The 24,610-nt window shown below is 49.2% G+C and overlaps 1 protein-coding gene and 1 pseudogene across 9 annotated transcripts in view; both read left to right on the top strand.

Moving 5' to 3' along the window:
- Window positions 1-24,610, top strand: part of TRIM2 (tripartite motif containing 2) — a 154,212-nt gene that overhangs the window by 51,108 nt on the left and 78,494 nt on the right. The window contains exon 1 of one of the 9 annotated variants that reach the window (XM_056119195.1): window positions 10,881-11,026. The exons of 7 other annotated variants lie outside the window; for them this stretch is intronic. The gene's annotated coding sequence lies outside the window, so the exon portion shown is untranslated. Of the gene's footprint in view, window positions 1-10,880; window positions 11,027-24,610 lie in introns of those variants that run through there. One more of the 9 variants, XM_056119189.1, reaches the window with a different exon arrangement.
- On the top strand, window positions 6,011-6,123 carry LOC130028457 (uncharacterized; annotated as a pseudogene).

Here is a 24,610-nt window from a genome sequence, read left to right as displayed (position 1 = left end):
GAGTGCAGATGTCTTTTCTGAATAGAGACTTGGGGAGAAGTTGATTTCTATTGAAGCATATATACATAACAAAAAAAAATCACTCATTATTAAGTAAATAGCTCAGTAAATTTTCACAAAGTGAACATTTGTGAAAGCAGCTCCCTGATGAACAGAGAATCCTGATGAAGAGAGCATTATCGTTATCCTAATTATCCTGCTCCTACCATTATTCCCCATTATCCCTCCCACACAGAAACACTGCAACTGATAACCCCCTCAAGGAGGCTTATCAAATCCAAAATGCAAGTGCAAAAGTAACTAGTGTTGTGTGTGTGTGTGTGTGTGTGTGTGTGTGAGAGAGAGAGAGAGAGAGAGAGAGAAAGAGAGAGTATAAGGAGTATAGGCGTAGGGCATTTGCCGTGTGCATGGCCTTCTTAGTTAGATCTCCATGACTGTGTATGGTCCCCTGAGGGCTACCAGGTGTGATCCCTGAGCACAGAGCCAGGAGTAGCCTCTGACCACCAACCAGTGTAGGGGTGGGAGTGGGAGGGGGTGACAAACCTCTAAATAAACAAAGTAACCGTTGTCAAGAATGAACAAAGCAGTGGGCTGGAGCGATAGTACAGCGGGTAGGGCGTTTGCCTTGCACGCAACCAACATGGCCAACACAGGTTCGATTCCCAGCATCCCATATGGTCCCCCGAACACCGCCAGGAGTGATTCCTGAGTGCATGAGCCAGGAGTAACCCCTGAGCATCGCTGGGTGTTACCCAAAAAGAAAAAAAAAGTGAACAAAGCAGCATCACTACTAAGTTTACAATATAAATAAGGGTAATAAAATATTAGTATTAAAAACGTAGGATGAAGAAACAGTACAGGGGTTTATGGGTTTAGTAGTTGCCTTGAGAACAGCTGATCCCGGATTGTTTGTTGTGCTTTGGGGCTTACTCCTGGCTCTGTGCTTAGCATTCACTTCTGGTCACAGTCACAGTCACAGTCCTCCCGTTGTTCATCGATTTGTTCGAGCGGGCCCAGTAACGTCTAAATCATGAGACTTGTTGTTACTGTGTTTGGCATATCGAATATGTCACGGGGAGCTTGCCAGGCTCTGCCGTGTGGGCGAAATACTCTCAGTAGCTTGCCGGGCTCTCCGAGAGGGGCGGGCGGAGGAATCGAACTCGGGTCGGCCATGTTGGCCGCTTGTAAGGCAAACGCCCTACCGCTGTGCTATCGCTCCAGCCCTCACTTCTGGTAGTGCTCAGAAAACCATATCTAGTGCTGGGGGTTGAATTCAGGTTGACCATGTGCAAGGCAAGCAACTTACTCCTTGTACTGTCTCTCAAGCCTGGTTTCCAGAGATCTTTGAGCACAGAGCCAGGAATAAGCCCCGAGCATGCCTGGGGATGGCTCAATTGCAAAAACAAAACAAAAAAGGAAAGGAAGTTTTGGGTTATAGAGCTTGGTCAAAGCTTGTAGGAGATAACTCAAAGGGTTGGGGTGCAAGTTTTGCATTTTGCAAGAGTGCAAGTGAGAGCCCTACGTTTAATCCCCCCAAACACATGGTTCCCAGAGCACCAAGCCAGGAGTAGTCCCCAAGCACTGCAACCCACTGTACTGTCTCTCTGGCCCCGTGTTCTCTTTCTTTATCTGTACAATTATTGGGGTTCCTTTGTGAAAAGTCATTGAGCTACTTCCTTAAGACTTGTGCACTCCTGTTTGTCATTTCTAGTTATTAAAAGTTTCCTCTTCAAAAGCTACCACGTAGAGCCTTTTGGAACTTGGGGATAGAATAGACTGAACGCTGGACCCGAGAGATACTACAGCGGTAGGGTGCTTACCTTGCATGATTCCCAGCATTCCACATGGTCCCTGGAGCACCACCAGGAGTGACTTCTAAATGCAGGGCCAGGAGTAAGCCCTGAGCATAGCCGGGTATGGCCCCAAAACAAAACAAAACAAAACAAAACAAAAATTGAACACTTTGAATTTATTCTTTATCTTTGGGGCCACATTAGGCAGTGCTCAGGGCTTACTCCTGCCTCTGTGTTCAGGGATTACTTTTGCGAGCTCAGGAACCACATGCGATGCTGAAGAATGAACCCAGTTGACTACATGCTAGGCAAGTATCTTATCCCCTATACTGTCTTTTTGTTCCCTGAAAGTATTTCGTAACATAGGAAAAGTACTCCATTGTTACCTTATTTTCCTTACATGTTGGATAAAAAAAAGATTTTTGAAAGAAACTTTTATGGTTCCTTTTTTTTTTCTTCATCTTTAATGCAACAATTGAATCAATTTAAAATCATGATAGTTCTAAATACAGTTCTAAGAAAAAAGCTTTAGCTTGTTTTTATTTTGTTTGAGTAAGGTTTTTGCTCGTTTTTATAAAACTTCAAAAGCGCCACATGTATTTAAGATATGTGGGGTCCTTCCCAGTAAGTGCGTTTTTGGCAAGGACTTAAGAGTAATGATTAAAAGTAGCTTTCTGTCTCAACTTTCAATGTGTTACTTGGTTTTTAAATATCTGTGGTACTGTGATATGGCCTGGTGCCTCGACTGAGTAACACCCCCAGAGACTCGAGAGCATCTCTCCATGGCTAATGGATCCATCTGAGATCAATACATCATCATTTCAAGTAGACAGAATAATGGCGTCTGTTTTTATTCTAATGGACACCAGGAGTAATTTCCTTGTCAAATTCCCAATTGTTTTTGAAATATTAGTTTGGTGTTTATTTCCCTCTGCTGACTTTGTATTTGATCTAAAATTAATTGTTTAGCCTCATTTGGTTTCTTAGTCCCTGGACTCCTGTTGTAACTTGGATCCTCCTTACTCATCTCCCATCAAGGAGAAGGGGCTGTGAGGTCAGTTTTTCGGGCCTTCTTCGAAGCGCCAGAAGGAGGCTGTTTCCTAATGGTCGTGGAGGTTCTTAGCTGTGCATCATGAACTTTTGTGAGCCTCTGGGCTAAGTTGTTAATGCTCCTTTGCGGGCAGAGTGACCCCTTGCTGTGCTCAGGGGCTCCTACGGTATCCTTCGTGCTGACTCCCAGTTCTGTGTTGCTTTGGTTTGATCTGGGTTTGGCGCTAGTAGTTACCTAACCCAAGGCTTCACACAAGCAGGACATGCTCTGGACTGATGAGACACATCCTGGCCAGAACACGGTTTCTTGGGGCACCGGATGAATTAACTGTGTCTGTGTGTAGAGAGAGGGAAAAATAAAAGATGAAGAAAGAGGGTCAAGTGGGAAGAGGGGGGGAGAGAGAGAGAAAGGAGTGAATGAAAATGTACTTTTACAAAATCAGGGGGCTGGAGGGATAGTACAGGGGGTAGGGCGTTTGCCTTGCACGTGGTGGACCCGGGTTTGAGTCCCAGCATTCATCCCACATGGTCCCCCGAGTACCGCCAGGAATAATTCCTGAGTGCATGAGCCATGAGGAACCCTTGTGCATCACCAGGTGTGACCCAAAATGAAGAAAAAAAAATTCTTTTTTAAAAATCAGATAAAAAAATCAGATAATGGGGCTGGAGATTATACAATACAGTGGGCAGGATGCTTGCCTTTCACACAGCTGACACGGCCTATTATCCCTGGTACCCCTATATGGCCCCTGAGTTCCGCCAGGAGTGATCTCTGGGTGTAGAGCCAAGAGGAAGCCCCGAGCACCACTCGGTACAGCCCCCAAACAAACCAAAATCCAGAAACATAAAACATCAGATCACACCAAGGCAGAAGCTCACACATCAAGAACCATGGGAGAACCCTGGTTCCATCGTTGATCCCCTAAGCAGCACCCCAATATCCCCCCGCCCCCACTAATATATATTCTTCAGCCTGTCTCTGGGCTTCAAACACAGAATCCGTGAAGTCACCCCGCCCCCCCCCCACTGCCTATTTATTTCTTTTGCTTTTGGTCCACACTTGGCAATGTGCAGTAATTCCTGGCTCGGCAGTCAGGAATTACTACTGACTGTGCTTAACAGACAATATGGGGTGCCAGGGATCCAACCCGGGTTGGCCACGTGCAAGGCAAACGCACTACCCACTGTACTATCACTCCAGTCCCAAGTCTCCCTTTCTTTCACCACTTCATAACCCCCACTGGGAGATTCATTTCCCATAGAATTATTATCCCCGGACATTTACTGTTTAAATTTGCCCTGCTCGCCAATTTCAGGTTCTCCCTGCAAAACATGGACAGAAAGAGAAAAAGGTTGAAATCAGGGATCACAGATATCTGATTTTGGAAATAATAAAAAAAAAAGAAATCAAATGCAGGAAATGCAGTTTAAGGTTTGATTCCATTTCACTGGCATCTATGTACTGTGCTTCCAAGTTTTCGCAAAGCCTGTGGCGGTGAGGCGTATCCACAGATTTGCAGGGGCCATTGATCTTGTTCTGAAGCCCCCATGTGGCTATGGCAGAGTGGCAGGGGGAAGGGCTCAGGAAGGAGAGAGGGAGGGGTCTCTGCTGCCTCTGCACTGGGTCAGCAGATAATTAGAGGGGCTGCAGACAACTCTGTTCGCACTCATGTAAGTAGGGGTCCTGGCTACGCAGGATGCCAGGCTAGCTAAGCTGTGGTGGGCTACAGATGGAGGATTGAAGCTTTAGGAAGGAAACCCACTAGGGCGCAGAGGCCAATATGGAATAGCAGATGTGATGTAGACAGGTTGCTACTTTATTAGTTGGTTGGGATTTTTTTTTTGGATACACATTCGGCTGTTCTTACCCACTGTACTATGTCTCCGGTCTGACAGGTTGTTATTTTTAAAAGATGGTATTTAACAGAATCTAGTGCATCTGTCAGTGTTCTTAGCTACTGACAGCAGAGCTAGTTCATTTCCGCATAAAAAGAATCTGTTCGAGAATATTAAGGCAGCACCATTGGGTGGGGGAGACGGCTTGAAGGGCTGGAGTGCATGTTCTGCATGTCAGAGTCCTGGGTTTAGACTCTGGCACCATGTGGTCCCCTGAGCACTGGGCTGGGAGTAGCCCCTGAGCATCACCAGGTGTGACTCATAATTTTTTTTTAAAGAAGAAATAGAGGGGCTGGAGTGATAGCACAGTGAGTAGGGTGTTTGCCTTGCATGCAGCTGACCCGGGTTTGATTCCCAGCACCCCATATGGTCTCCTGAGCACCACCAGGAGTAATTCCTGAGTGCAGAGCCAGGAGTAACCCCTGTGTGACCCAAAAAGCCAAAAAAGAAAAAAAGAAATAGATAAAAATGGGCAAAAATAGCAGTGTTAAAAGTTTGAATGTACTTAATACTCCTGAAATATATACTTCAAATGGCTAAAATGGTAAATTTGAAATTTTATTTACAGGTTTGTGACTGTGTTTGGGGGTTACTCCTGGCTCAGTGCCCAGGGGTCATTCCTGTTGGTGTTTGTAGAACCTTCTGGGGCTCTAGTACTCACTATGCTCTCTGCCTTCTAAGCTAAGTTATATATTTTTAAATTGTATATTTAATTGCTGGAGCGATAGCACAGTGAGTAGGGCATTTGCCTTGCATGTGGCCAACCCAGTTTGGATTCCTCCATCCATCTTGGAGAGCCCAGCAAGTTACCGAGAGTATCCCACCCACACGGCAGAGCCTGGCAAGCTCCCCATGGTGTATTTATTCGATACGCCAAAAACAGTAACAACAAGTCTCACAATGGAGACATTACTGGTGCCCGCTTGAGCAAATCGATGAACAACAGGGGGACAGTGCTACGGACAGTGCTATATTTAATCACATTATAAAACATTTTTCATGGGTAAGAGATTTTACTAAACTCTTCAAAGAAGATATATAAATAACCACTAGGTCCATGAAAAGGCACTCAGCAGGGGCTGGAGATTAGTACAGGAGGCAGGGCACTTGGTTTGCACACGGCTGACCTGGAATTAGTCTCTGGCACCTCATTAATATCCTAAACATTCCAAGGGGTGATCGGTCTGCAGAGAGCCAGGAGAAGGCCCAAAGAACAGCTGAGAAGGTAGGAACGAAAGCAGGAAGAAAGAAAGGAAGGAGAGAAAGAGAGAAAGATTAGATGTGAGATCAGTATACCTGCATGTTAGTCTTAAGTTCTGATAGAAATGACATGCAATTAAGCTGCCATTCTTGACTATCAAGACGTGACTGGTGTGCGGACACTAATGATGAAAATTTCTGCTTGGCAGTGGCAGAAGTTAAGTCTCCTATATTCTATAGAGGGATTCACAAAAAATCACAAATCATCCTGTTATTCGTCGATTGCCTCAAGCAGGCCCCAGTAACGTCTCCTTCATCCTAGCCCTGAGATTATATTCAAGGATCTTTAGGAGAATGAGACCCATCATTGTTACTGGTATTTGGCATATTGGGTACGCCACGGGGAGTTTGCCAGACTCTGCCATGTGGGCAGGCTACATACGGTAGCCTGCCAGTTTGTCCAAAGTAGGAATGAGATGATAAGATGTCATAATAAGATGTCGCGGCTGCGCAGTTCCGGGAGCTGGTTTTTATAGTCTCTGAGTCTTGGCCATTGATGGGATTACATGGCGCCAGGGGGCCAGTTGGTGGGTGTGACCCCCGCCTACTGGAATTTGGAGGATCTGGGTGGAGAATGCTCGACCCCAATCCGAGTAGGCTTGGAGATCTCGGCCCCGGAACCCGCGTGGCTTTGTCCCTCTGCCAGTACCTTCATGTGTGCGGAGAGTGGTCTCAGCCTGGTGGTGGCTGGTCCTGGGGGGATTATGTAATGTAAAAGAAATAGAATTTAGAACCTCAAGAAATAAATACTTATCTCTTTATTGAAAAAAAAAGAAAGAGAGAGAGTGGGATGGGTAGAGGAAAGAAGGAAAGGAAGGAAGGAGGGAGGGAGGGAAGGAAGGAAGGAAGGATAGTCAGCATTATTAGTCCTTAAGGAAGAGCAAGCAGAAACAGCATGAAATCCCACATCACACCCACTAGGACACTGAAACCCTTAAGCATCGCCACGAAAGATGTAGATGCGGCCCGGAAGAGGAATGTGGCACTGAGTCTGCAGGGGTTGTTGAGAGTCTCAGGGCAGATTTGCTCAGTGAGATGCTGGCCACACAAGGCCACATAAGTGGTGACTCCATTTATCCAGCACACCTGTCCAGAGGAGGCCAATCCGTAGCTCTCAGTTCAGGGGACCCTGTGGTGCTGGGGATAAAACCGGGGTTCCACATGCAAGACAAGCACCTTATTCCCTGTATCATCTCTCTGGGCCTTTAAAAGAAAAACAATTTTTTAAAAAAAATTTAGGAACTATGATTTACAATACTGTCTATGAGAGGGGTTCCTGCATGCCACATTCTCCTCCAGACTGTCCACTTCCCCTCACCATTTCTCAGTGTCCCCACACCATTCCCGTCCTCCATGGTTTGTTTATCTGCATGGCTCTACCCAGTGTTGCTCTGGGCTTCCTCCTCTCCTGTGCTCTGGGATCATTCCTGGTGGGCGTTGGGAGGCAGATCTTATGTGATGCCAGGAATTGAACCCAGGTCAGCTGTATGCAAGGCAAGAGCCTTAATGCCTGGACCCCGGACATACTCTTATTCTCTCTCTCTCTCTATCTCTCTCTCCCCCCGCCCCTCTCTCTCCCTCCCTCTCTCTCTCCCTCTTTTTCCTTCTCTCTCTCTCTCTCCAGCTCCCTAGTAGTGCTTTTAAAAATTAATTAATAACCTTTTAAAGCATAATAGTAAATAACTCAGAGAATTTTCAAGAAATCCAGAGAATCAGGTTTGGAAGTTACTCAGCTGTGAACAAGGCCTAAATTATGCTATGAGAAAGTCTAGAATGAGGACCCAAGCCTCAGTCCAGCAGATAAGGCACTTACCTTGCATGCGGCCAACCTGAATTTGATCCCTGGCATCCCATAAATTCCCTCGGTCCTTGAGTACAGGGCCAGGAATAAGCCCTGAGCACCGCTGGATGTAAGTAAGCCCCGCGGCTGCCTCTCCAGGCAGAGGCACTCCTGAAACTACTTAGCACGGCTGCTAGGACCTTCCGTCTGCTGGCTTCAGGCTCTGGGGTCGGTGCCAGGCTCTAACGCCTCACAGAAAGTGCTCTCTTTAGAGTTTCCTTTCTCATCCTGTTGTCATGCACACAGGAAGGTCATGGCTGCCACTCCCTCTAATGGCCAGAGCCCCCTCACAAAAACCCCAACACCAGGAGAGGTTGAGAAAGCAGAATTGCGGCTTGGGAAACGAGTCAAGCTCTGAGCTCTTCACCTCGTAGGCTGGGGTTTGCCTGGTGCATTTGGCAGGAAGTGGTTCTAAAGTCATAAAGTCATAAAATGTTGCTGAAGTGGCCTTTGCAGTTCCTCAGGCCTCACAGTTTGGTCCAGTGGCTGTTGCCTTGTCGGAAGTAGCAGGCCTTGTCTCACTTTGTTTAGCTAATTCTTTCTGTCCTTCGGCAACACGCTTACCCTTGTTTAAACCTCTCCTGCTCGGTTATGGGGCCTTTCTCATGTGCCTTTCTATCTTCTCTCTGAGCTCCCAGCCCTCGTTCTTGGTCCCCTTAACACCTGTAGTCAATCCTGTTCTTTTTATTTTTCTTAATAAATTTTTAAAAGTAGTTCACAATATTTCCTTACATTTAATATTCAAACCCCAATCCCACCACCACGACACCTTCCCACCACCATATATAGGGCGTTTCCTTCCCGAACCTCAATCCCTGCCTCAAAGCAGACCCGAAATAATATATTTTGTATTGTTTGTTATGAAAAACCTCTGAAAATGCTACAAAAAAAAAAGTATCCTTAGAGGAAAGAGGGTGAGGATTGTTATATTCCACTCAGGAGCCATTAAGCCCTTCTATACGAGATCACTAACATGTTATTAGAAGTTGAACCTTGTGTGCTTATATAAATATATACCTGTAAAAAAAAAAAAGAAAGAAACATTTCCCTCTATGTCAATTCTGTTCTTAATAACTCAGTTCACATTGGGTGAATGTCAGAGCGGGGACTGTGTGTATTCCTCAATCCCACCAATTCTTAGGTTGAGTCCTAATCACACTGACTCAGAGTGGGCCCTTCTGTGGACATGGGTCCTCCCTGAGGAGGTGTGTTAGAGCCAGAAGGACGGGCTTCGGCAAGAGCCTGTCGTGCGTGTACAGCTAAATGACAGGCATCGTGGGCTCTGCCGTGGGTGGTCACGTGGGAGGTGGTGGGAGGCTCCAGTCTCCCCGGGGTGAGCTGCTCTGTCTGGCGGGACTTAGTGAAACGGGCCTCACTCTACTCCAGGCTCTTGGCGCCCAGGGGGAAGTGGACAATCGCCCCTGCTGTGGCTCTGTGTTTCACCCCCTTCCGGTTCCTCCTCCTGGTGGGATCCCCCATTGAAACCACAAACCGACTGGCCCCCCAATTCAGCTTACCACTTCCCTGACCCCCTGGCCCGCCTCCATTTTTCTCTGTTTGTGGGTGGCCAGAGATGGGAACATAGCTTCCCTCCTTGTCACTAGACACAGGAGTTAAAGGCCACCCCTCCCTCCCCTTGCCCCCCCCCCAACCTTCTTTTCTTGTCCTTCCTAGCCATGTCTGCACCTCCTTGCCCTTCCACTGTCATCCTTTTGGAAATACAAATCTCACCACCATGCCTCTGCTTCAGAATCCTTCCAAAGGTGGGCTCCCTGTGTTTAGCAGAGAGGGCCTGCATGAGCTGTCCCTTTCCTACCCTGGAGACCCTCACACGCACCTTTGCTGCTCCTTCCTGCTTTCTGCAACTTTCCTTTTTCACCCAGTGCCTGCTCAGGCTTCAGAGAGCAAAGGTAGCCTCCTCCAGGAAGCCTGCCTTGTTTCCCAGCACATTTAGAGCCTGTCTCTATATCCTGCCACCCTTGGGCATACCCTCCCTCACTGCAGTTGTATTGGTGGCCCCCATTCCCAGGCGGGAGTTGGCACTGCCTGCTTTCTTCCAATTTCCTCTTTTCCGTCAAGTGCCTGGCTAATCTGAGGAGGTACTTTTTGTTTCTAGACAGAAGGGAGGGAGGGATAGGGAGAGGAGGGTGAAGGAGAGTCCCTGGACTCCCTGCCCAGGCGGATGTTACCAGAGCAAAAATTCAGGTGCCTGGGACTGGAGCAATATCTCATTGGCTGGATGGAATCTGTGGACAGTCTGGGTTCGATCCCTGGTCCATGTTTGTTCCCCTGAGCATCGTCCCAGTGTGGTGCCCAAACAAAACAGAACTCAGACCCCTCAGATACGGTCATTTCTCATCCTTGTCTTTTTTCCCTTTGTGGAGAGGGCTGTGTGCACACCCGGCTGTGTTCTGTGTTCATCAGTCCCGGCTGGCTCCGGAGACCATAGATAGATAGGATGCCAGGGCTCGAACCCGGGTCGGCCGCGTGCCAGGCAAGCGCCCTCCCCCTGCTCAGGCCTCAACCTTTTCAGTGCGGGTTGTGGCGTCGCAGTTAATTCATCTGTCAAAATGAAAGGAAACGCCGAGATTTCCACTCCCCCCCCACCCCCCGCACCCGCCTCCGGCACTCTGGTCCCGTCGCGACTGCTTTGCATCCTGAAGCGCTCAGGAGTGGACGCTGTCCTTTCCCAGGTCGCTGCCCCTGGGGCCGAGCGGTGCATTTGTGTCCCCGGGCTGGAACGACGCATTTTCTGGAGCAGCCCTGCCAAGCCAGCCCACACCCCCTTTTCCTGCGCCGCGGCGCTTGATTGGCGGGGCCGGGGAGGCTGGGCGCCCGGCCGCGTAGTCATCGCCCGGGGAATCTTTCTGGAATGCGGGCAGCAACTTGCGTGTTTGTTTGCACGCTGTGCGCGCGGGCATTCGCAGCCGCGCCGGCCGGGACCCTGTGAAGAGATCCACGGTTCGCCTCTGGGCCCTCGGGTTTATGGAAAACAGATGTCGCTGCCTCTGCCCGGGGGCGAGCATGCCATGGCAGTGACCCAGCTCGGAGCCCAGGCTCCAGCCCGGGGACAGCGTTCCCGCCGCGCGCCCGCGTGCCCGCCGTCTGCCTAGCGACGCTGGGGTCACCTTCAGCTCTCACCCGGGCCCGGGGCGGGCGCTCGCCCCCCGACGCTTCCCGCCAGCGCGTGAGTAAGGGGGTCGAGGCTGCGGCGCGGTGCGGGGGGCCGAACGTGCTAGCCGTGGTCCCGCCACCGGACCGGGTACTGCGGCCCATCCGCCACCTCCCCGCGGGGGGCAAGGTCCGCGCCGAGCGTGGAGCCCGGGCTGCGGGCTCCTAACCCGCTTCCGGATCCCGCCCGGGTGCTGGGGGACCCGCCGGGGCGGGCGCGGCGGGGGGTGTCACGGGCTGCGCTGCGGAAATGCTAAGCCTGGACTTTGCAGCGCTCCCGGGTCCCCAGGGGCCGGGGGGCGGGGACGCACTGGCGTTGCTGAAATCGCTGGTGGAGCTTTCAAAGTCAAGAGTGGTGGTTTTTGTTTGTGTGTTTTTTTATTTTATTTTTTACATTTTTTTTGCTCCGGGATTAAAAAAAAAAACAAAAACCAAAAAAAAAAAAAAACACTGCAACCTTCAACGCGCATGCTTTCATCCTGTGGGAAAAGATGGGTTCCCCGCCCCCTCTCTCGTGCCTGGTTTTCTTCTTAATCGGTTCCTTCCAGCCCTCCCGAAACTTCTCTATTAGATTTCAGTTCGCCTCCACTCTTGATCCCCTCTGCTCCGGAGCACGGTGCAGTTCTTGCTAGGTAGAGGAGGGAGACGCTGCTTCCGAGGATGTGCGGGGATCCTTAAGATGGGGAGCCTGGTTCTTTTCAGAAAAATGCATTCCCCCGTGCTGAAAACGGCGTGCGGCTGAAAAATAAGGTCAATAGCGGCGAGTGGGGCGGGGGGCGAGAAAGATTCGTCTCTTGAAATTCCCGACAAAGCCAAAGCATTCTGTGAACCCCAGATTCCTTCCCACCAGTAATCTAACTCCGTAGAGCATCGGGGACTTTGCTCCCCCTTGCCCCACCCCACCCCCTCTCCAGATCATTAGCGCTGATTTTATACTCAAAGACAGTTTTTTTTTAGGTTCAAAGGGAATTCCAGATAGGGAAGGTTCGGTTCCGTCCAAGGCAGGAGAGGTTTTTGGTTCTTGTGGCAGCTCGCTCACAGATGCCTCCTCCCCCACTCCCAACCCCCAGATTTTAGCCTATTTTCTTAAATTTAGAGATTGCATTGCATCCATGTGATTAGAGTATAATTATGGGCTTGATACCTGGCGACTTGTATTTCCGGTTCCCTGAGGGGGCGGGGCTCGGTGGGTGGTTCTGCCGCGGTTCATTGCCTTAGGGATCTGCTTGACCTCTAGTCTCGGATTTCCACTTGGTTTCTTCCTCCGCCGACCTGCCCCTGGGCTGAAAGGAACCAGTGCAGGAATGATTCAGAACCCGTTGATTACCTTAACGCAAGTATTTGATGGAGTGCTTTATGACGCAGACGATATTTCCTTCCTTTTAGCATCTTAGCTGTTCGGGATCTATTAAAAACAAGAATTTACCAAAACAATAATAATAAAACCCAAACCCTCTGTTTCTGTCCTTCCTGAGGGCTAACATGGGTTTGATGGAGGAGAGTAGACCCCTTTCCTATAGATATAACTTCATGGGGACATAATGCAGTTTCTCTGTATTTGGTTTGGTCGGCTATTTTTATGCTCAGGGGTTACTCCTGGCTCTGCATTCAGGAATTAACAGCTGGTGATGCTACCTGCTGTACTATCCTCTGGCCCCTGGTTTGGTTTTTTTGAGCCACACCCAGCAGTGCTCAGCGCATACTCTTGGCTCAGTGCTCAAGGGTCAGTCACTCCCGGCAATGTTCAGGGGACTGTATGTGATACTGAGGATCTAACCGGGGCTTTGGATATATGTGCGACAAGTGCCTTACCTGCTCGGCTGTCTCCCTGACCCTTGCAGTCATATTCTGGATCAGATACAGAGGGCTTGGCACCTGTGTTCTCGCTCCCCCTCCGTAGATGCCCATTTCAGTGGCCTTCCTGCTCTTTCTGCAGATGTTGATGCTCTAACCCCCTTCCATCCTTACTATGACTCCGTCTCAGAGCCCTGCATCTAGATGGTCCTCACATTTCTGTATCCAAATGAATTTGAATGACAGCAAGCCTGATCAACGGTCTCAGAACAGCTTGCCAGGCCCTCCCTGCTTTATGTCCCTGGAAAATTCCATGTCTGCAAACTCCTTCATTGGAAATTCCACGGTCCCATTCAGAAGGAAATCCCAGCACCCCCATCATGAATTCTTTTCTGGTGCAGATTGATCATTGATGCAGGGGACTGATGTGAGCGGGGAGGGAAGTGGCGGGATCCTGAAGTCCAGGACTAAATGTAGGGGACTAATTCAGAGCATTGGTTACATTGTATATTCAAGGAGCCCTTACACCTGGAGGCCCCAGGCAGCACCTGGCAGAGCTGACCACATTCCACCCCCTAGAGTCTGTGCTTCTCTCTCCAGGTCAGACACTGGGGAAGTTGAAATGTGCTGGAAGTTTGCTCTGAGTCCCTGCTTGGTCTAGACCTGGCATCTCGCCAGCTCCATGAGACAGTTGTCAAACCTGAGCCACACTTGTTCCTCATGGCTTGGGAGACGATCTCTGCCACCAATTTCTTGGGAAATTGTGGGACTTGGGCTGGAGCGAGGACTTACTCTTCGCAGGAAAGGAAAGTTGGTCCTAAATAAATTCTACCAGGTTTTCCAGCAACATCATCTTCCCTCGCCGAAAAACCAAAAAAAAAAACAAAAAAAAAACAAAAAAAAAAGCCTTTCGGGGTGGGCAGGGGGAGATGAATAGTGAAATAAAGCAAGTGTGTCTGGGAAATGAGATGAGGCGAGGGAAAGAGAGTTGCTTGCTCAAGAGAGAGCACAGACTTCTCTAGGGTGGGGGGAGCCAAGAACACATCCCAGGCAGAGCTGCGAGATTTCCCATGCCATAAGGGCTGGAGCGATAGCACAGCGGGTAGGGCGTTCGCCTTACACGCGGCCAACATGGCCGACCCGAGTTCGATTCCTCCGCCCCTCTCGGAGAGCCCGGCAAGCTACCGAGAGTATCTCGCCCGCACGGCAGAGCCTGGCAAGCTCCCCGTGACGTATTCGATATGCCAGACACAGTAACAACAAAGTCTCCAATGGAGACGTTACTGGGCCCGCTCGAGCAAGGGATGAAAGCCCACGTCCCAGGCAGAGATGCCCCCCACTCCCCCAGAACGTCCTTTCTTCTGCCAAGTTAGTTTATAAGCAGTTTTCCTGAACTGCAGGGAGGGAGAGCTTGGAGCTGTTGGTCTTTGATTATTTAGCGTGACCTTTGCTCCAACCTCTCCTAGGGGTCCAGCCAACTCTGGACCTGGAGTTCTTTTGTTTGTTTTTATTTTGGGGCCACACCTGGCCCTGCATACAAGGATCAGTCCTGAAGGGCCCAGGGACCCTCGGGTGTCAGGGAAGCAGGGTAAGCACCCTCCATGCTCTACTTAGCCTCCCACCCCTTTCCCCTGGCCCTGAAATTCTGAGTGTCAAAGGTTTCCCGGTCTCCTCACCTGGATGCTGGGTCTCAAAAGCCTTCATGCCTTCGGACCATTAGGTACCCAAGAGTTTTTTCCAATACACATTACCAGGGCACCCCCCGCCTTACCAATACCTTCAGCAACATGCAACAATTTGCAATTTCATAGTCAGCATCTCCCTCCCCCTTACCCCCCTTCAATCTGAAATACAAAAAAAGGACTTCACCTAAGAAACCGCATATAAATGGAATAGAAAGTCTCCTTGGTGGGAATAGTTGATGTGTGCTGACCTGGGGGTTAAATTCTATCTTTTGAATTTTTCATTTTGACCACTGACTCTAGGAGGTTGGCCCAGTGCCCTGGGGGATCTGCTTGACCTTTTCTCAGCAGGAATCACAAGCCTTCTAGGCTTGATGTCAACAGTGGAGTTAATCTAAGCAGTGAGCAGAGAATCTTGGAAAAATGCTCCACCTCCCCACCCAATTCTTCGGAAACGCCTCCTAAAATCCCTAGCAGAACTTTTCTGCTCGCTTGACTCCACTGAGACCTCTTGGTTTGCACCAAACCGTCTTGGATTACAAATGCTTGAGTATTTGCAATTGCTCCTAAAATCACTCTCGCTGGATTTGTGCAGGCTCTAAACGGAGAGAGATGGGCTGGAGCGATAGCACAGCGGTAAGACGTTTGCCTTGCACACGGCCCACCCGACCGACTGACCCGGGTTCAATTCTTTCACCCCCTCCAAGAGCCCAGCAAGCTACTGAGAGTATCTCGCCTGCATGGCAAAGCCTGGCAAGCTCCCCATAACGATATGCCAAACACAATAACAAGTCTCACAGTGGAGACCTTACTGGGCCTGCTCAAGCAAATTGATGAACGATGGGAGGACAGTGACAGTGACTAAACAGAGATGCCAGCAAGAAGCTTCTGCCACTTCAGCTCTTGGTCCCCATGGGAGCCATGACGGACTCTGTAGGGTTTCCTGAGATTCACCTTCTAGAATGTCTGTTTCCGAGGCCTCTCCAGACTTTTATATGAACAGCCTGAGTCAAGGCTGAAGTGTGTCACAATTCACTGGCAACATTGTTTCTAAGGTTTGATGTTGCCCTTAGGCCTCCTGAGCTGGGTGCTGGGGACACAGCCGCTCTGGTGATAGGGCCAACCGCACCTGCATTGCAGTGGCAGGGCTGGGGATATGGTGCTGGCAGGGTGCTGAGGTGCCACGGACCCCCAGGACCACACTGGAGGTGGTGGGGGACGATGTTAGGGATCGGGGGCGTGCCATCTCACCCGTTACAGCTCCCGCTGCCTGGTGTACCAGACCAGAAAGACTCACCTGCTCGATTGTAGGGTCTAAAAAAAGTCCCTGCAAATGATCCGTGAGTTTAATTTAGTACTTTCTCTCAGAAGTCTTTGTTACAGAAGGCAATTTGCTTTTAGAGTTCCAGAAATTGGCAGGTGCAACCTTTGAGCTAAGTTGGCAGAGGGGCAAGAGGGAGTGAACTGACTTCCCTGAGCCAATGTTTACTGGCCACTCAACTTTCCTGGTCTTTTTTTTTTAGAATTCAGAGGAAATTCAACCTCTGAAACTGAGCTTTGGTTGGCAAATGTTTTGCTCTGCTGATAACTATTCCTTCTTAAAGCAATCAATCATTTTTTGCATCGCCTGCTTTTGAAGCTCATCTTTGAAGAGAAATAATCTGCTCCCCGGGAATTTTCAACACCTACTTTTTCCATTACATGCTGGAATGTCTCCGTGAAATTTGCTTAGGCTGAAGGGCCAGTGAGGGAGGGCAAATGTGTTCTGGAGTCAGGCAGAAGCACCTGGCATTTGAGGAAGTGTCGGGCAGAAGCTGTTAGTCATGTTTGTGGGGCCTGTAGTAAAACAGGCTTCCTCGGGCATGGGGGTTCTGGAACCAGCGCAGTTGGGAGACCCTTGCTGAAGGCCTCTGAGCTCTGAGAGATCCAGTGGCCATCCCTAAGTCATTCCCTGTCACAGAAGGTCTGCTGTTGCAGGAAGTCTTTCTGTTGTTGTTGTGTAATGTTTTGTTTTGGACCACACTAACTGTGGTCACAGGTTACTCCTGGCAGGGGATTTATAGAACCAGAGTCAGCACCATGCAAAGTTTGTGCCTTCACCTCCCCCTTCCCTACACCCCCCTCCATCTCCTCCCCCAGACCCTCAATACATCTCCAATCCTCAAGGATGTCTTTTTAGATTGGATGCAACAGAACATCAGAACAGGAAAGTGATGCTTTTGGAAGTAAACAAAATTGACAGTCCCTCTGATTCCTCAATAGAGAAACCTGACATAAGACCCAAAAAGTGAGAGCTTAGACCCCCCCCATATAATTTCTTGAAATTCTATTTTAATAAAGTTGTTCACCTTTTATTACATTCAATATTCCAACACCAATCCCACTACTGTTACACCTTCCCACCATCATTATTTCCAAATTTTCCAAACTACCACCCAAACCTGCCCCAATAGCAGACCCTAAATAATTTATTTTGTATTGTTGATATGAATGATTTGCTAAACATGATTAAAAAAGATTTCCGTAGAAGAAAGTGTGTGAAAATTGTTGTATCTCACCCTGGAACCATTAAGCCCTTGCATAAGAGGTTGAGTACTAACATCTTGTTACAGGTTGAGCCTTCTGTGCTAATATTTTCTTAATCAAGATTGGTTGCCTTCTACTTTTTTTTTTCTTTTTGGGTCACACCTGGTGATGCACAGAGGTTACTTCTAGCTTGTGCACTCAGGAATTACTCCTGGTGGTGCTCAGGGGACCATATGGGATACTGCGAATCGAACCTGGGTCAGCCATGTGCGAGACAAATGCCCTACGCATTGTGCTCCAGCCCGGTTGCCTTCTTTCCATCCCATCCAATGTAGTATTCTACTCCTAGAATATCAGTGGTGTTGCGTATGAGACGTTGCGTGGCTGCACTTGCCACGAATTCTATTTTTTTTTTTTTTGGCTTTTTGGGTCACACCTGGTGATGCACAGGGGTTATTCCTGGCTCTGCACTCAGGGGTCACTCCTGGTGGTGCTCAGGGAACCATATGGGATGTTGAAATCGAACCCGGGTAGGCCACATGCAAGGCAAACGCCCTACCCACTGTGCTATCTCTCCAGCCCCATGGGTGTCACGAATTCTAAAATTTTGAATGGGGTGATACAGCTGGACCCCATATAATTTTTCATGGTTCTGTCCAATCCGGTAGAAGAGAGAAAAGATGTTTTTGAATTCCAGTGGCCTGTTTGATTTTATTTATTGGGGAGAGGTTCCCCAGCAGGCTTTGCCAGGTGCCGCTTGCAGCCCTGTATCTGATGGTGCTGGGGGTGGGTGTGTGGGTGTCATGCAGGGCCGGGGATCCAACTCGGGGTCTTGTGTATGCAGGAACCTATGCTCCAGCCCTTGGAGCTTAGTCCCCAATTCATGACCGTTGGTTTTCATTTTTTAATTATTGATTCATTGAGGTGACATTGTTCCAAGAGTGTAAATGTTTGCTTCAGAGGTGTACCGTCAAGAGTGAAAGTGGAGGACTAGAGGTGAGAGGGTCGAAGTCAACAGAAACTTTATTTGAGAAAAGGAGGGGACAGGCAGGGAAGCTGGGGTGTGGGATTTTTTTTTTTTGAGTCACACCCAGCTATGCCCAGGGGTCACTCCTGGCTCATGTTCTCAGGAATTACTCCTGGTGCTTCTCAGGGGACTATATGAGATGCTGGGAATCAGACCCAGGTCGGCCGCGTGCAAGCACCCTACCCACTGTGCTATCGCTCCACCCTGGGGTGTGGGATCTTAAGCAGGCTGGCAGGAAAGGTGGAAAACATTCTCTTTTTATCTTCTTAGGCTGGAGAGATAGCATGGTGAGTAGGGCACTAGCCTTGCATGCGGCTGACTTGGGTTCAATCCCCGGCATTGTATATGTTCCTCTGAGCATAGCCAGGAGTGACCCCTGAACCCAGAGCCAGGGGTAAGCCTAGAGCTCCTTCTGGGTATGGCCCAAAACAGACACAAAATATGGGAGTGGAGAGATAGTACAGGGGGTAAAGTGCCTTGCATGCAGTTGACCTGATTCAGTCTCCAGCACCGCTTATGGTCCTCTGAGTTCTGCCAGGAGTGATCCCTGAGCACAGAGCCAGGAGTCCAAGTACCACCCCCCACACACACATACACACAAAGGAAATTAAGACATGCTGGGTGGTAAGATTAAGACGTTGGAGAAGAGTAGCACGTTGAAAGGTTTCCTCTGTATATCCTGAGCCCATTCTCAGGACTTTCTCTCTAGGACTTTTCTCTCTCTGAACTCACCCTGTTTCCCTCCTGTCCCTCTGTTGCTCCATTGTTACCACACTGCCCCCTTATCCAAAGTGGCTTTATACCCCTCCAACACAGAGGAAGACTTTCCTCCCCCTCTCCACTTTGTTAGGTAGCCTCAGTTGTTCTTTCTTTTTTAATTGAATCACGGTGATACACAGTTACAAAGCTGTTCATGATGGGATTTCAGTCACATAATGTTCCATCACCCGTCCCTTCACCAGTGTACTTTTCCCACCACCAGTGGGAAATTTTCTTTCCTGACCCCCACTCACATTTCTCCTCTCTCTTTCTCTCTCTCTGTCTCTCTCCCCTTTTGGAGGTAGCCCCAGTTCTTTGCCAGAGTCTAAGTAAGGGTCTATGCTCATTGGACATTGTTTGCTTGCTTTATTTTTCTTAAAGACCACAAATGAGTGAGATCAGTATTTGTCTTTCTTCTTTTGACTTTTATGTTTTTGCTTAGTGTGACCCCCTCCAGTTCCACCCGAATTGTAGCAAAAAGCAAGGCTTCGTCTTTCCTTATGGCTGAACAGTATTAGGATTCCATTGCGTATGTGTCCCACCCTTTCCTTTTGTTTCGGGGGCCCCCATAGCTGTGCTCAGGGAACCGCAGCCCACGCCTGGCAGTGCTGGGGACTGCCTGGGCCACACCTGGCCAGGTGGGGTTGGGCTGGTTATTCCAGGATTCGGACTCAGAATCCCCAGCACTCGAGGCATGCACTCCGTCTTTCAGCAGTCTCTCTGGACCCTGGTACCACAGTACCTTTATCTGCCCATCTGTCCTGAGTTGTCTCATCAGTCATGTGAGTTGTTGCCTGGTCTTGGCCAGTGTTCTTAGAGCTGCAGAGACAGGAGTGCAGACATTTTTCTTGTGTTCTTGGAATAGACCTCGGGGTGGAATTGCAGAATCACACGGGCAGTCTGGTGTAGCAATAGGGGAGTGATGAGGGCCTTTGCCTTGCATGAGGGTGACCTGGGTTCGATCCCCAAATGATTCCCCCAAGCACCACCAGGAGTGGTTCCTAAGTGCAAAGCCAGGAGTAACCCCTGAGCACCGCCAGGTGTAGCCCACCATACCTTCCCACCCCCCCAAAAATAAGAGCTTGAATCCATTTCCATTTCCACTCATGGTGAATGAGGGGTCCTCTGTGAACAGAGATGCTGTCACCACCCTCAGCAAAGCACAGTCAGCCTGGGTACGATTCTCAGGCCTGGGCTTCATTCCTGGAAATGTGTATGATTTTTCTCCCACCTGCTCTCCAATTGCCTCACCTGGCGGTGCCATCTGGGTCAACTGCAGCCACTTCCTGGGGCAATCAGGAGGGCCGGTTTGCTGAGACTGGCTTCCTTGGGCAGTGAAAGGTGTGTTCTTCCTTCTTTCAACATAACTTGGGCAAAGTGACACCTGCCACTTAGCCCCGAGACTCCTACGCAGTGTCTGGGTCTTTTGCTGGACCGCTCCGCCCTGGCACCATGCCCTACAGCCAGGCGGGGCTGGCACTGAAAGGACCCCATGGACCAGTGCTGAAGGTCCCCAAGCTTCGCTCTAATTGCCCAGATGAGATCAGGTCTCTTTCATGATGGAAATAGCCTCTCTGACTAAACAAAGACGCAACTGTCTCTTTGGCGGACCACATGCAATTTATGTAAATGAGCAAGGCCCCTCTCACAATGGTGCTAGAGCTTTATTATCCGGCTGCCTTTCCAAGGTGAGTTTTCTGAGCCTGTGCGTTGGAATAAAAAAGGCATTAGCCACAATGAACAGGATTTGCATCTCGTTAGCGAGTCTGGATGCCCTTGACTCGGTGCACCCTCCTGTGGTGTCTGTGCTCCTGAGCTGGGCAGTCGGCCTCAGTTATGATTCTGCTGGGGATTAACACAATGAACGGGGCAGCTTAAAGGGGGGAAGGGCTAGGGCAAGAATTTGCTGGCTATTCAAGGAAGGGACATTTGGGATCAGGTCTGACCCCTCCTCTTTCTTTTTTGTCATTCAAGATTAAGAGTACAGTTGGGTTTGGCAGCTGTCTGGCTGGCTTAGGGTCTTGCAATCTGCGTTGGTGAGTGAATGATCTTACAGATTTGGGGCAGCTGGTTCTGCACCACGTCTGAAGTTCCTTCCACTTTACTCTGTGTTTTGGGTTCTGCAGAAAGAAAAAAATAATTACTCCCTTAATCAAAGACGGGGATTATAGACATGAACCTCCAATCAAGTGTAAGCCTTTGTGTTGGGTTGCCCACCTCTCCCATGTTGTCTTCCCTCTGTTCATGTGGTGGTGCCCTGGTCATCCCCTGGGTGGCATGAGAGGATGCTGGGGACTGAACTCTGAGCCTTACCCATGCAAGGCAGGAAATCTGCCACAGAGCCACACTGCTGCCAACCTGGATAGTCAGTCCTTTCTTGAACCTGGCCAATTTTTTTTTTTTTTGTGAGGGGCGAGCTTTGTGCTTTCGGGTTTACTCCTGGTTCTGTGCTCAGAGATCACTCCTGGCTGTGTTCAAGGCACCGTATGTGGTTCTGGGGATTGAATCCTGGTTGAGTACATGCTAGGGAAGTGCCTTACCTGCAGTACTATCTGTCATCCCTAGCCAGGCCAATCTGAAGTCATCCAGAATGGCTAGATACAAAAGAACTCAAAAGGGGGGAACTGTTGCAGAGCATTGCTGCAGGAAACTAGAGACCTTCCTGTTCGGATTTCAGCCAATAAGGAAACCACTGATCAATGCCTTTAAAGCAGGAGTCCAGATTCCTGCAAGCAGAGTGCGTTGTCTATGTGTGTGGGGCCCCACACTATGATGATCTTGAGCGGTAGGTAAATGGTGTGGTTCGCCCTTATTCCCCGGAAGTCACACTGTTTAGGCTGTAATTAAGCAGCACAATGGGGTGTCATTTGCTTAGCTGTCTCATTTTTTGGGGGGGCGGGGAGGATTGGTACATGCTCAAGAATCACTGCTGGTGATTCAGGGATGCGTATGCAGTGCAGGGGATCAAACCAGGGTTGGCCGCATGCAAGGCAAGCGCCTTATCCTGCTGAACTCTCTCCAGGTCCCATAAACAATCTTTTTGCTTCTTTTCCTTATTTGTGGCTACCAAGTAGCAGTTACCCTTGGAGTGCCCTTTATCTCTTTTTTCCTCAACAAGCCAGAAACAGGAGGTGACTGAGGCTGATGTCACCTTGAGCTACCAAAACTCCTACCATAAGTTGGGGGAGGGGGGACAGAGGGAGTGGGCAAAGTGCCCCTTTTTTGTCTCTAATCTCCACTTCAACTTGAGACCCCATGAGGGAAGAGCAATTTTTTTGTAACTGGATTTTTTTGGAGTTTTTGGGGTACACCCAGCGATGCTCAGGGCTTACTTCTGGCTCTGCACTCAAGGATCACTCCTGGTGCTGCCCAGGGAACCATGTGGGAAGCTGCGGGTCGAAGCCAGGTCAGCCCTCTGCAAGGCAGGCACCCTACCTGCTGTACTGTCGCTCCAGCCTCAGAAGGCCAGTTTTATTCTTTTGGTTTGTTTGTGTTTGGATCACACTTGGCGGTACTGCGGGACCATGTAGTGCTGGGAACCAGATCAGGAGCTTGAACAAAGGCTCCTACTATCTCCCCAGCCCTGTTTAATTCACTTTTCTTTTCTTTTCTTTTTTGGGTAACACCTGGCAGTGCTCAGGGGTTACTCTTGGCTTTGCATTCAGGAATTACTCCTGGCAGTGCTCACAGGACCATATGGGATGCCGAGGATTGAATCCAGGTTGGCTGTGTGCAAGGCAAACTCCCTACTGACTGTACTACCTTGTTCTGGAGCACTAATTCACCTTTTGTTGTTTTGTTTGGGGGCCACACCTAGTGTTGCTCCGCGCTAACTCCAGGCTCTTTGTTCAGGGGTCACTCCTGACAGTGCTTGGGAGGACCATAGGCAGTTGCTGAGGTTTGAACTGGGGTAGGCTCTGCACGAGGCAAAAGACTTAACTCCTGTACTCTCTCCCACCCCTGTTTTTATTCATTTAAAATAATTTTACTTAAAGGGAAAAATAGATTTCTCAGGGATTTGCTCTGAAAGGACATTGTTAGAGCCCACATAAATTGTGCTTAAACAGAGCCTTGGAGTACTTAGTTAAGTATCTATCCCAGATCATGCTCAGAGCCCTTTCTAAAATGCCTTTACAGCGCCAGAATGGGAAATCATTAAGAATTTGCTTTGCAGTTCTTGCAGTGGGGGTAGTCAGATTCTTTTTTGGCTCTGAAACTCTGAAGCCCATCTGCACAGGAGCTGGTTTTCATTTATAATGCGGAACAAAAGATTCTCAGCATGTCGGGGCGCATGCCTAACAGGACGTTCCAGTGCGGGAGGGAAGGAAATCTAGTGAGAAGTAATGCTTTCGTTCCCTCTAAGTTGTTTCCTCTTCATCAGACCCCTAGGTAGATGTGTTCGCTGGAGAGTTCCCAGATCTCTGGAGTAGTTTAGCCCGCGTGCAGCATTATTCAGCTGCTCAGTCCAGAGTGGCTGAAGGGAGAGGGAGACTGGAGTCACAATTAGGCCAGAAGGAGGGTCCCTGCAGGTACGAACTCGTTCAGACTACTTGTGACCTCTGTCTGCTTTCCAGCCCTCAAACCCCCAAGTTCACCTTTCTGAATGGGACACCCCAGAATGCTTCTGTATTTCAACTCTGCTGTGCTGTGTTTAGCATCACAGCTACAAAGCGATCACATGACCGACTCCAAAGAGTTGGCCAGGATAGGAAGTGGGTGCATCCAATACCCGAGGGTTAGTGAAGTAAAAGAAGAAACGTTCATGTAACTCCTTTGTAGGAACCATAAGGGGCTGGAGAGACAGCACAGTGGGTAAGGCTCTTACCTTGCATGCGCCCGATCGAGGTTCTATCTCTGATATCCATGATTGTTCCCTAAATACTGCCAGAAATAATTCCTGAGTGCAGAGCAAGGCCTAAGCCCTGACTACCACTGAGTGTGGCCCCCAACTGAAGACAAAACCCCACAAACTAGAAACAGTAAGTCCAGGGTCTCTAGCTATAGAACAGCAGGTAGGGCGTTTGCCTTGCATGTGGCCAACCCGGGTTCGATTCCCAGTATCCCATATGGTCCCCCGAGCACCGCCAGGGGTAATTTCAGAGCCAGAAGTAACCCCTGTGCATTGCTGGGTGTGATCCAAAAAGAAAAAAAGAATAGAAAGAGTAAGTCCAGTGATATGGGCTGAGTATATGCTTGGTGTTGATCCCTAGAACTATAGAACCCACCCTGCGAGTGATGACAGCTCCCAGCTGGCAGTTGCCCCCCAAAACTGTTGGGCATGGCTCAGAATTTGGAAAAAAAAAACATTGACAATAATGTTTATGTATTTAATGTACTGTATTGTGTGTGTGTGTGTGTGTGTGTGTGTGTGTGTGTGTGTGGTGCCAGGTGCCAGGTATAGAATCCAAGGATCTACCCTGCACCATTTCCCCAGCCCTACCTTTTTTTTTTCTGGCAAAATACATAGGACTGGATTTGTAGGGAAGTTTGGAAATTTTAAGATGTGAATATTGGGGCTGGAGCGAAAGCACAGCGGGTAGGGCATTTGCCTTGCACGCAGTTGACCCAGGTTCGATTCCCAGCATCCCATACGGTCTCCCGAGCACCACCAGAGTAATTCCTGAGTGCAGAGCCAGGAGTAACCCCATGTGCATCGCTGGGTGTGACCCAAAAAGAAAAAAAAGTGAATATTTACCGAACACATTCACTCAGCACATCCTAAGGATCCTTCTCACTGCAGTCGGTGGAGAGGCTGTTTTCCCCCTGATTCAATGTGATCAATATTGTCAAGACTCAAGGATGAGCTTTACTG

Source organism: Sorex fumeus, unplaced genomic scaffold (genome assembly GCF_029834395.1).
Source record: "Sorex fumeus unplaced genomic scaffold, SorFum_2.1 ptg000039l, whole genome shotgun sequence".
Classification (NCBI taxonomy): Eukaryota; Metazoa; Chordata; class Mammalia; order Eulipotyphla; family Soricidae; genus Sorex; species Sorex fumeus.
The sequence above is the reverse complement of the archived record's forward strand: the minus strand, read 5'-3'. Positions and strand labels throughout refer to the sequence as shown.